We start from the raw sequence: 13,301 nt of genomic DNA on the forward strand, positions 1-13,301 counted from the left end.
ATATGTGTGCATTAACTTGTCACTTGTACTAAACCTATAACATGTGTTCGATTCTTAAAGATGCAAGACAACAATCCAAGACCAAATTCTGCTACTCTCCATGAGCATGGGATGTGTTTCCATTTCTTTGTGTCATCTATAATTTCTTACAGCAGACTTCTGTAGTTTTCCTTGCAGAGGTCTTTCACTATCTTGGTTAGGTATATTCCTGAGTATTTTATTTTATTTTGTTTTGTTTTGCAGCTATTGTAAAAGGAATTGAGTTCTTTATTTGATTCTCAGCTTGGTCGCTGTTGGTGTATAGGAGAGCTACTGATTTATGTACATTAATTTTGTATTCTGAAACTTTGGTGAAATATTTTATCATTTCTAGAAGCTTTTTGGAGGAGTCTTTAAAGTTTTCTGGGTGTACAATCATATCATTGGCAAACAGTGGCAGTTTGACTTCCTCTTAACTTATTTGGATGTCCTTTATTTCTTTCTCTTGTTTGATTGCTCTGGCTAGGACTTCTAGTACTATGTTGAATTGAAGTGGAGAGAGTGGTTATCATTGTGTTATTCCAGTTTCAGAGGGAATGCTTTCAACTTTTATCCATTTAGTATTATGTTGGCTGTGGGTTTGTCATAGATGACTTTTATTGCATTCATGTATGTCCCAAGTATGCCAATTTTGCTGATAGTTTTAATGATGAAGGGATGCTGGATTTTGTCAAATGCTTTTTCTGTATCTTTTGAGATAATCAGGTGATTTTTGTTTTTAATTCCATTTATGTGATGTATCACATTTATTGACTTGCATATGTTAAACCAGCTCTGAATTCCTGGCATGAAACCAACTTTACCATCGCAGATTATCTTTATATTATGTTGCTGTATTCAGTTACCTGATATTTTGTAAAGGATTTTTGTATCTATGTTCAGCAGGGATATTGGTCTGTAGTTTTCTTTTTTGGCTATGTTCTTTCCTGGTATGCATTTTAGGGTAATACTGACTTCATAGAATTATTTAGGTAGGATTCTCTGTTTCCTACCTAAATGTGGAATAGTGTCAGTAGGATGCGTACCAATTCCTCTTTGAATGTCTGGTAGAGTTCAGCTGTGAATCTGCCTTGTCCTGGACTTTTTGTTGATGGCAAATTTTTAATTACAATTTCCACCTCACTGCTTGTTATTGATCCGTTCAGGGTATCTACTTCTTCCTGATTTAATCTAAGAGGGTTGTATCTTTCCAGGAATTTATCAGTCCCTTCTAGATTTTCTAGTTTATGCGCATAAAGGTGTTCATAGTAGCCTTGAATGTTTTTGGGTTTTTGGGGTGTGTGTGTGTGTGTGTGTGTGTGTGTATTTCTGTGGTGTCTGTTGTAATATCTCCCATTTTGTTTCTAATTGTGCTTATTTGGATTTTCTCTTTTCTTGGTTAATCTTGGTAATGGTTTATCGATTGTATTTATCCTTTCAAAGAACAGTTTTTTGTTTTATTTATATTTTTATTGATTTTTTTTGAAGAAACAAAATTTTGATTTCTGCCAATTCTTGCATAAAAATGATCCCCATCTTCCTGGTTAAAAAATAGATGTATTTTGTCATATATGAACATTTTATGATATGGTCCTTCCTGAGATCTTTAATCAGTTTTTCATCTACATATACAAACTTTAAAGAGACCTCTTTCCAGAAGAGAAATTATTTGCTTTCTTTTGCCCTTAAATATGCTTTTTATTTTTACTGGAAATATCTAGCTGTCTTGCTTTCACTCAGTTTTCATCTACTGTCAAGTTTTCTTTACAGTTTACTAGTCCTATATAGACAAACAATGTAGGCAGCATTTCTATTGTCATAGAGTTTATATTACCAAAATTAAGTGAGACAGAAACAATAAATATACAAACAAAATTAAGCTTGTTTAACAAGCATGAGATGGAGAGATTCAACAGATAATGATATTGAGTTTCAGGGGTTGCAAATAAAATTGAGAGTAGCAATGAAACAGTAAAATTAAAGTGGTTGACTTGGTAAATTAAGTGAATAAAATGATAGACTTCGTTGATTAGATATGAATGCATTCAAAGGATTATGACTTTGAGGATCCCAGAGCACATGAACAGGAAAGTGAGATATTTGAAATAGAGACTTTGGAGGTGGTATTGTTATTAGTGATCATTAATTCTGTAGCTTGTCCCTTGGCAGGTGTAGAGGAAAAGCTGGAATTGAAAAACAAATTCTTGTGTGAATCCTCAACATTAATGTTGGAGAGACTGAGAATGATATCATAGGATTAGTGGAGAAGAGGAAGAATAAGTAAGGGATTCTCAAGTTTTCAATATAAAGATTATAATGAGTCAGAAAGTCTGTGTATTATAGCAGTGAGGAGAGGGCACAGAATGGAGTTTGAAAGCATAAGCTTCAAGCATCACAATTTTACAGAATCAAGGTGAACAATTAGTTTGTATGTAATAACTCAAACCAAAAAGGATAACTACCTCAACTGTTGGTTGTGAGGTACATGAGATATAGGAGATTTAAAAATCTTCATCACAAAAACTTAGTAATTTAGTTTGCAGGGGGAAACTAGGTTACAGTTAAGAAACATGGCTAAAGGAAATATTTAAAGAAATGAGGAAGACAAGAAGAATTTAATTGATAGTAGATCAAAAGCTCTACAAAGTACAGTGAAAGTTTTGGGGAGGATAGAGAAGCTCACAAAAGAGAAAAAAAGGTATTCAGGAATTCTGGCAGAGACGAAAGTATAGACCTATATAGGACATAATGAAACTAGTTTCAATATCCTTTTTTAAAATCAAAGAAGTTTAGTTCCATAATCATATAATCAAACATATAGTATAGTGTTATAGCCAGAGTTTCTCTCTTCACTATTATAAATTGATAGGTGTGTTAAAATGATTTGCCAGCTGGTTCTTCCCAGAAGCATGTTGAAAAAAATTTTAAACACTTTCCATTTTCTGATTCATACTAGAATTTCAATTCTTCTTTTTTTCTGGATCAAATTATATTTCACATATAAGAAGTCATCTTTCATAAATACTTTCCTTATTTTGGTAGATCTTGCAGTCATGATGCTTCCATAGTAAATTCATGCTGAAAATGTAAATCTGAATGACCACAATTCTTTGATTTTGTTATTCTGTCTAATCCTTGTACCTTGCCATTTATTCACCATTCGTCAAGACATCTTGTCTTCACTTCTTTCCATTACTCACTTAAATTTTATAATCCATCATGAAAACTTTAACATTACTTCCACCAAACTTACTACATTGGTGCAAATGTAATTGTGAGTTTTATAATCAATTTTAATTTAAAAAAAAACACAATTACCTTTACACCAACCTAATAAATCCCTAGTATATTTAATAATTTTCTTGCTTATTTAATTTCTTAGACTGTATCTTTCTTGAGCTCAGGGATATTACTTCTTGATGATTTTTATTCAGTACTAAGATATTATCTGAATCTGTTGTTGTATTTTTCTATTAATGTTATAACTGAGCCTGATGATTTATTGATATAGTCAAGCAGTAAACAATGTCTATATCAATGAGAAGTGGTTTACTACAACAAACAACAATCATTTAAGAACAGATTATCAGAGAAAAAAAATCAATGCCTATGTATCTATATATCTTAATTTGAAGATATACCAAAAAGTAGGCAAAGTAGAGACATTATCTATAAACTAATAGAGAAATAACATGTCCATTGCTAATATTCCCAGTAAATACTTAGATTTAAAAACCTAAGTAGCAAGTAATTTAGCTTCAGATTAGTGATGGTGTGTTTTTATTATATTCTTACCACATTGCTAAAGGTAAAATAATTTTAGTAGAACCAAAATTCATTTATAAAAAGGAGGCTGGGCACGGTGACTCAAGCTTGTAATCCCAGCACTTCGGGAGGCAGAAGCAGGCAGATCATGAGGTCAGGAGTTCAAGACCAGCCTAGCCAACATGGTGAAACCTCATCTCTACTAAAAATACAAAAAATTATTTGGGCATGGTGGCAGGTGCCTGTAATCCCAGCTACTCAGGTGGCTGAGGCAGGAGAATTGCTTGAAAATGGGAGGCGGAGGGTGCAGTGAGCTGACACCACACCACCGTACTCCAGCTTACTTCAACTTTTATATTAAATTCATCAGATTTGAGATGGTATATTCTATTTTGCATTTTAGCTTGTAGCCCAGGCTACAATAATTTATATAATGGTTATCACTGATTCGTTGTTTATGTTCAACTACACAATGAAATACATTGTTTTCAAAATTTTAGGACAGAAAATGAAACTCAGTCTCTCAGATCATGACAGGAATTCAGGCTAAAAGTTTGAATATGTTATTATTTTGGCCTTTTAAAGTGCAACTTCTTCAGATCTGTGAAAGCAGACAAATAATCTCTGCCCCAAGAAACACCTAGTGTATAATATAGGGGAGACAAAGGATAGGCAAGGCTAGGGGCAAGGATAGGGGTAGGTGAGTATGCACTATAGGCATTTTTATTCCAAAAGCAGATAATTGGGAGAAGACAAGGAGAAAGTAGGCCATAGAAATTCTGACTTAAAAATGTTAATAGTCCTTTGATTCAGCTTCAAGACCTGAAAATAATTCTCCATGGTTATAAATCCTTATCATGATAGTAAAACATCCAGATACTTGAAGAAAATGTGGGTATACCTCCTTTAGTACAATATTCTTTTTCTTCCTCTTCACTTGTATCTCTTTTTTGTAATCTCATATCATGAGTTTCTTTCCCAGCAAGAAACACTGATTTGTGCTGAAGCTCCTTCACTGAAAACACAATAATCATGCTGTGACTTCATTTCTTCTTCACTTCTTCTAACAAGGCAAATCTAAAAGAGTTCTAGATCTGGACACCAAGGTGGAAGGCAGGGTAGGAAATACTTGCTTAAGGACTCCTGGAAGACAAGGAAGTGCTTGAACAAATTAAAAAGTGTCATGATACATCTCGGAGTCCTAAATCATGGAATATGAGCTGAGAGGACCAAACAGGGAATTAAAATCAATAATTCTGTCCTCAAAAGTAGACTTATTTGTGAATATGTATGCATTTAGATTGAAGAAGGGCAGGAGTAGAAACATAATAATAATCACTATGCAACATCTGAGGAACTGTCAATAACAATATGGTTGGAATACTAGAAAGTCAATAAAATGAGATAAGAAAAACTGAAAGTTGGATCTGGTTATTTAAAGCAATATTGACCACCATCATTAATTTGAAAATGCTTACCATATTTTCTAATTACTGCGTAAAATGTCTAGAATTGTGAATATGAACATGCATCAGAGTATAAATTTTATTGGAAGAAAAAGCATAGTTTATACATTTTACTCATGTTTTGTTCAGGTTATCCTAATTTTCTACCTACTACTTGAAAGCTTCGAGTAACATTGTTTTTAGTGTTGTGTTTTTAACAAAAGGTAAAATCTGAGTTAAATGGCCTATTTTTTCTGTTAATGTGTGCTCATCTCCTTTTTAATTGTTTTCAATAAAATTTCATGCCTATTAAAATATGCAGTTTTATTGAATTGTATTGTTTCAGATAACCTGTTACTCAAAGCATTTTTTTATTAAGCATAAATCTTTGTAACGTGGGTTGGCTTTCATATGAAAGAATTCATTCATCCTACAAGAAATGATGTAGTACCTCTGCATGTGATTTGTTGTGTTAGATTCTGCTGGTTGCTGGAAAAGACAAAGGCATTGCCCTGAGCTGAAAGACCTTATACAATGTAGTGCCTCATCTTTAAACTCTCTCTTTCTTTGAAAAATCTCAGTGCCTTAGTTTAATTTTGTATAGTGGTTATCATTTTGACTGACAGCTTGGAAAAGGCCCTAGAAATATTATTAGTAATAAAAGAGTTTTGTCTTTATTCAGTTCTTATCAGGTGTCAGACAACAGGCTAAATACTTTCTTATTGTTACAATGACAAAAACATAATTCTCAAAAAAGCAGTATAAGTTGAGTGCTATTATAATCTCCATTTTAAATTTAAAATTACAAAGTTAATTTATATTGATCTAATCTGTTCATAATAAATTTAGTGACTCAGCACTCAAAAAGATGACTGGTATGGTTAGACATCCATATTCTTAACTATTATTCTAAGTATTGCTGCTTGCAATGTTTTCTGCCTGCTGTGTTCACCTGGTAGATGCCACCTGGCATGTTTACTTACTGTGTTTTATTTTTAACAGCTATTTTAATTAATGTGTGTGTATGTGTCACAAATTATATTTATATTATTATTTCAAATGTTTGTACATACTTTTATATATTTTTTCAAAATTATGGATGTATAATAAAATATATTTTATATATTTTTCAAGATTAAAGATGCATAATTTCATTTTCATTTCTTGTCCTTTTAAATATTTAGTCCAGCCTATCCTAGCATATATTTACCTGCAAAACATATAATGAAAACCCAGGTTTAAATACTATTACTTCTTAAGTACTAAGATAATTGTAACAATTCAATTTTTAAAATTCTCTACACCTCATGAATGTTTGCTAATATTGTATATCAGTGTTCAGGAATGCACACACACACATGGGGCGGTGGTGGAGATGAACAAAGTTACACTGTCTTCTTCTGTTATATGTTTCTCTTCTCCAGTCTCTGGTTATCACTGTTACAAGCACATGGTGCTTGATTCATTGAGGGGTGTGCTTTTCAGGAATGATCTTGTGGAATTTGAAACCTGACTTACAAAGGAAAGGGAAGGTGTTGCAAATAAAACAAACATAGGTAGGACATCACATACAGCCAACTATACAAAGTATTTTTCCAGAGATGTAATTAGTTTAAGCTACCTCTCCATAAAGTAGTGGATATCTCCTTTTAAAAATAGGAAGCGCTATGTCTTTTAAAAAGTATAAAGCTAACTTTGCTATATCTATAATTTTTCTATTATTTAATTCTTGTTAGATCATGTAATATTCTTTGGGGAAAAAAAACCTATTTTCCCTGTGAGATCCCATTTTACCTTTCAATTATATGGTAAATTTCTAACTAGGTAGTTAATGTAGTATCTGAATGGCAGTTCTGGTTCCTAAAAGAACTAGGTAAAAACCAAAAATCTTCCTACATCTGCTGTGTAAATTATTGATTTTGAGGACTCAAAAAAGCAGAGAAATTTGCTGGTAAGTGTTTTGTACTAATTATCACAAGAACTGATTATTGGAGAAAGCTTTCTAAAAATATAGGATACCACAACCTAAATCTTTTCATGGAGATAGTCCCTGGCAAGGCAAATGAATAATTGTAACAAAAAGAATGCAGGGAATGATGGGGGAAAAATGGGAAGGCTAACATATGAAATAGAACAATTGGAAAGGATGTGTGATTTTAGCATAAGGAAGGGTGAGGAATAATAACAAAGCTAGAATATTGTCAGACAGTTGTAATATCATGGTTAAACAAAGTTAGGAAGCATGGAAATAAGTGAGAAATGCTGGAGGGCATTGAGGGACTATGTTAACTTCTCTTCCCCACAAGGGGCGTGGTTTCAAAGGCAAGCACTTCTCAGCACCTGTGCCTCCATCCACCTCCTGATCTGGGAACCTAAAGTTCTTTGTATAACTTTCCCATGGACAGGCTAGGTAAAATTCCAAGTGAGCTTACTTTGTTCAGAAAGCCTGCCAAAAGCTCTGGAAGGAGGGGCTCTGTTATGGGCCCAAGTAACCAATCTGGAATCAAAGTCAAAGATCAGTCACTTCAGAGGAAGTTTGAAAGGGCTCCTCTAACTCAACAAAAACATGAATGGGCAGGAATAACTTCAAAGTTAAAACACTCTGCACCTTACCTGTGCAGATTTCCCTCTCTGGGATCCCCTCCCACAACAGTGTGGGAACTGTTTTTTTCCCTCTCTACCTGTGCAGATATCCCCTTCAGATTCCCCTCCCATGGCAGCATGTGAGCTTCCTCTCTTTCTCTCTCTCTCTACCTAATAAATCACTTTCTGCTAAACTCTTTGGATCTGATATTTACTTGAACAGTAAGCTCACAGTGACAACAGTGCCCTCTTCCCCTTTCCTGGGGCAAGGGAGGCCAAGAACCTCAGATCACATCCCATCCCGGAGGGAGCTGAGTCCCATCCGGTCCCACAACCTGGTTACAGTATGAGATCTATTACGGTGATAATTAAATAAAAATGTTGGATTCAAAATCCAATATGAATGGTTATCTGTGATATTAAAACACTAGGAAAAAACTATATTAAACATAACACTGGTAAAAGAGGAATTATGAAAATTTATGCAAATATTGACCAGTGTATTTTAGAATAAAGACTATATATGATGGAATTAATTACTTGTAAAGATCATTTAATCTATTCAACATTTGAATTCTAATTTACTCTTGAGGGCAGTCTGGAAAATTTTTAGCTCTTTATAGATTATTATCATACCATGGTCATTTTTCTAAGTGATCACACCTAAATTAAGATTGAAAAGTACTTTTCAAGGAATTTATGTAATTTAACATTGATGTCTTATTAAAAAAAGAAAACATTTATGTTGAAGTCATTCATCAGAAGTCACTTGATCTGACAAAAAAAAATTGTTTTGGCCCTTCATAAAACATAAATCAAAGATTCTTTTTCCCAACCTTCCAGGATACCTCTAGCAACCTTTAAAAAAAAAAAAAAAAATTGAAAGCAAAACCAAAAACAAGATAATCACTCTTCCTTAATTCTTATTTTTCTGGGTTTGATAGGCTATACATTTTTGTCAATGTCTCAAAAAATTTATATCTGGAAGTAGAAGATTATGTCTTCTTTTGAGAGATTTGAAAATTGTGTAAGACTTGGGTTGATCCTACTCTAATGAAGTACTCTACAAAATACCTTAAGTAAGCACTACTTACCACCAGAAGCAATGGCCAAGTTAGCAGAGAATCAAAAAAGAGGAGGCTTCCTTTTTTGAATCCTCACTGAAATCTCAATTGTTCAATGGCGATGCATATTTGCTTTTTCAGAAGATCATCTCACTCATAAATATGTTATAGGAAAGGGTATACACAAATACTATTGCAATTATGGTATTTTACAGTAACTTGTTGAGAATGATTTCATTTTCCTTATAATCACAAACACAGTTAATGTAGTACTATGTGAAACCAATCCACAATATATAAAAATGTAAAGTGGTGTGGTAAAATTCCATGACATTCCCTAGCTATGAGGCAACCATCTGATGGATCTCATAAATGCTTTTGTCTATATTTGAATTACCATTAAAAGAAGTGATAAGGCAGAATTACATATTCACCTAGGGAATATATGTATATACATAAATAATGGAAACCTTTTATAACAATTTTTATGATTTACAACTCTATGAAATATAATGATTGACAGTCATACTATTATTTATATTCATTCCTCTACTTCCCACATATGTCAAAAAACTCCTTGCCTTTCATATCTCACTTAAAAACTTATCTCATGTCTTACTTCTACTGAATTTTTTTAAATGGCAGAAGAATAAGGTAGAAGATAAAATTTTAAATAGGAAATGTTTATTCTTTGAAATAACGTTTGCACCTGTGAAGATCGTTTATGGTTTTGGTATGTGAGTGTATTATTGGAAATGAAGGATATTAAGGGCCAAATCAACTAACTTGAAAGATTGTTTTTGTATATGCTTGGTCAAATTTGATAAAAAAACATAAAACTCAACCCTCATGGTTCTAGACAGCAAGCGTTTATTGAAGTAAGACTAAAACCTTTTCAAGGATCATATACATTGAATACTCCATATAACATTGTATCTACAGTCATGCTTATCATTATTTCAGAATTAAGAATCAAATCTGTTTGTGCTATGTTTTCCCCAAAATTTCTTGACAACCTTTGTTAAAAATAGTGCTGTTTGGTTTGATTTGGTTCCTGCTGTTTAATACATTGATTCCTATAAAATGTATTTTAAAGTCAAATGGAAACTTTTGAAATTACCTCAGTAGAGAAGAGATCTATAACTATACTTGATAATCAGTACTTTGTGGATATCAGTCTCTTGTTAAAATCCTCTGATTCTTCTTTACAGATGTTATTATGATTTCTGCATATACAGCTCTCTGGCAATGAACTTATGTTACAGAGGAAATGATTCCCAGGTTGAACGTTACCATTTGTAGCTTCACTGAAACATTTTTTTCCCTTTTCTTTTCTTTTCTTTTCTTTTCTTTTCTTTTCTTAGCAAACCATCTGTGTACTCTCATAATTATACCAGTAGCAATGACATCTTTTAAATTTTGATTACTCGTGGTTTTACAATATGCTTAAAATGAAAGTGAAGAATATAAAGTAAAACTAGACAGAAAACATCAAGAATAAAAACAACTAATTGAAACATAAACCTAAAATTTAGACATTAAATAGCAACTAAGGGTAAATGAAGGGTGTGATAGAAGTAATTTGATAACTAATTTAAATTATGCAATCATAAACAATTTTATACAAATCTGGAGTTATCCTTATTCTCAAGGTGCCACTGAAGCTCTTTAATAAGAATCTGAGTTTTTCATGAGATGAGAGTTTGTGACAAATGTTACTGAAATAGTACACATGTATTAAATACTCACTATATTATCCTCAGTGTCCTAATATAAAGATATCCAATCTCCATGTTAGATTGGGAACACATCCTGATTGAGGTATAGCTTATAATAGATCAGCTGATTCATCCAGCATTCAGTTTTGTGGTCCTGAAATGTATGTGTAGCATGCACACTTGGAGTATGCATGTTCTCATTGTGATTACTTAGCTTTTAGAGTAAGAATTCTTTTTGTAGGAAGGCAACATGGAAGTTCATGATGCTTCTCTCATCCTGGTCAAGATACTAAACAAAGGTAATGTCTCAGGATGAATGGCAGTGATGACTGGCTCCTTATATATTCATCAGAGGCAGGATTCATAATACCCATTAGGGCTCCATTTAATCCCTGTCTGTTGTCCCAAAAACCCAATATGGATACTAGAAGATGACATAAGACTTCTGAAAAAAACGGACAAATAGTAATCCTAATTGCACTTATAATAACACATTTGCTAGATCAGAAGAACATGGATTCAAGTATGTGATAACAGTCCATTTATCAAACAAATGTGTTCTATTATATTCTACCAGGAACAAAGACCAGAAGCAATTTACATTAACAAAAGACAGATTGTATGTACATTATAGTCCTGCCTCAGGTTTGCATTAACTGCTCTGCAAAATATAGTTCAAAGAGATTTGAATGTCTGGATAGTCTTATGACACTATGTTAATTGACCGAAAGTGAAAAGTTCATTAGAAGGCTTTTTTTTTTTTTTTTAGGCGGAGTTTCGCTCTTGTTACCCAGGCTGGAGTGCAATGGCACGATCTCGGCTCACCGCAACCTCCGCCTCCTGGGTTCAGGCAATTCTCCTGCCTCAGCCTCCTGAGTAGCTGGGATTACAGGCACGTGCCACCATGCCCAGCTAATTTTTTTTTTTGTATTTTTAGTAGAGACGGGGTTTCACCATATTGACCAGGATGGTCTCGATCTCTTGACCTCGTGATCCACCCGCCTCGGCCTCCCAAAGTGCTGGGATTACAGGCTTGAGCCACCGCGCCCGGCCTAGAAGGCTTTTCAAAAACATGTTCTGGAGAATAAAAAATAAAAAAAAAAAAATCAGAGCACTGGCAATATGACAAAACCTCATATCTACACAATAAATTAAAAATTAGCTTTATGTGGTGGCACATTTCTGTAGTCCCGTCTAGAAGGGAGGTTGAGGAAGGTGGATTGGTTCAGCTCAGGTGTTCAGGGGTGCAATGAGCTGTGATTCCATCACTGCATTCAAGCCTTGACAACTGCGAAACCCTGTCTCTACACCCCTCTGCCTCCAAAAATAAGAAAGATTCAGAAAGATTCAGGATTTTGCCTTATCAGTGAAATGTTAGAGATCAGACCAGTAATTTAGGCCATGGCACACATTCACTTTAAGCAAAGAACAGCCAAATGCTGGTGAGGATGTAGAAGAACCAGGAATACCGTACACTGCAGTGGGGTATGCAAATACATATAACCACTCTCAAAAAAGCCTTACGTTTCTTGTGAAGATAAACATTTTTACCTTATGACCCAGGAATCCCATTCATGAGTATTTAATGTGGCAAGGTGAAAATTTATATTTGCCCAAATACCTGTACACACATATTTAGAACAGCTCTATTCGAAACTGTAAAATATACACTGCAAATTGCCCAAATTTTTTTCAACTGTTGAAAAAATAATCTAACTGTGATATAGTCATACAATGGAACTTTTCCTGGCAATAAAATGAATTAAACTATTGATGCACTCAACTACTTGGATTAATATCAAAGGCATTATCCTGAGTAAAAGAAGCCAATTGCAAAGGTTACATACTCTGTGATCCCCTTATATGTCATTATCAATTTAAAAAAAAAAAACCTATAATGATTAAAAACAGATCAGTGGTTGCTAAAGATTATGAAACAGGGAAAGAGATGAGAAATAGCATGAAGAAATTTGGGGTGAGTGATGAAATTTTTCTGTATCCTGGTTTTGGGGTTTTTTACACATTTGTCAAAATACACAGAAATATATGCCAAAAATTCAAATTGCTCACTTAAAATTTTATTTTAATAAAAAAGAACAGATTATTGTACTTGGCCCTAAGTATTTACAGTAACACCTGAAGGTTCTCTTTGACTTCTGGAGACAGCACATTTAATACATAAGAAAACTGTTCTGATCTAGTTATAAATACAAAGTGACAAGGAAAGTTGCTAACTTCAAGTTTTACCTATTGCAGCAAGGGGCACTGTGGCAAATCCATGTTGTGATACAAGCAACTGTTTTGCATGGGCTATGTAATCTATCACCCTCCAAGGAGTAAGATAGCTTCTAGTACCTCATAGAATTATAGCAAACCCCAGTAAAAAAAATAAAACGACACCTTTTCCTCTGGATAGTTCTACTTTTAGTTCTCTAATAAATCTCCACACGGTTTTCCATAGTGGTTGCACTAGTTTACTTTTCCAACAGCAGTATAGAAGTATTCCCTGAAAACCACATCCATGCCAACATCTACTTTTATTATTATTATTATTATTATTGCCATTCTTGCAGGAGTAAGGTGGTATCACATTGTGTTTTTGATTTGCATTTCCCTGATCATTAGTAATGTTAGTCAGTAATATTGCAAAGTCTTGTAAAGACTTTACAATAAAAGTTTAGATACATAAATACAAATGAACAAAATGC

Source organism: Saimiri boliviensis, chromosome 16 (genome assembly GCF_048565385.1).
Source record: "Saimiri boliviensis isolate mSaiBol1 chromosome 16, mSaiBol1.pri, whole genome shotgun sequence".
Classification (NCBI taxonomy): Eukaryota; Metazoa; Chordata; class Mammalia; order Primates; family Cebidae; genus Saimiri; species Saimiri boliviensis.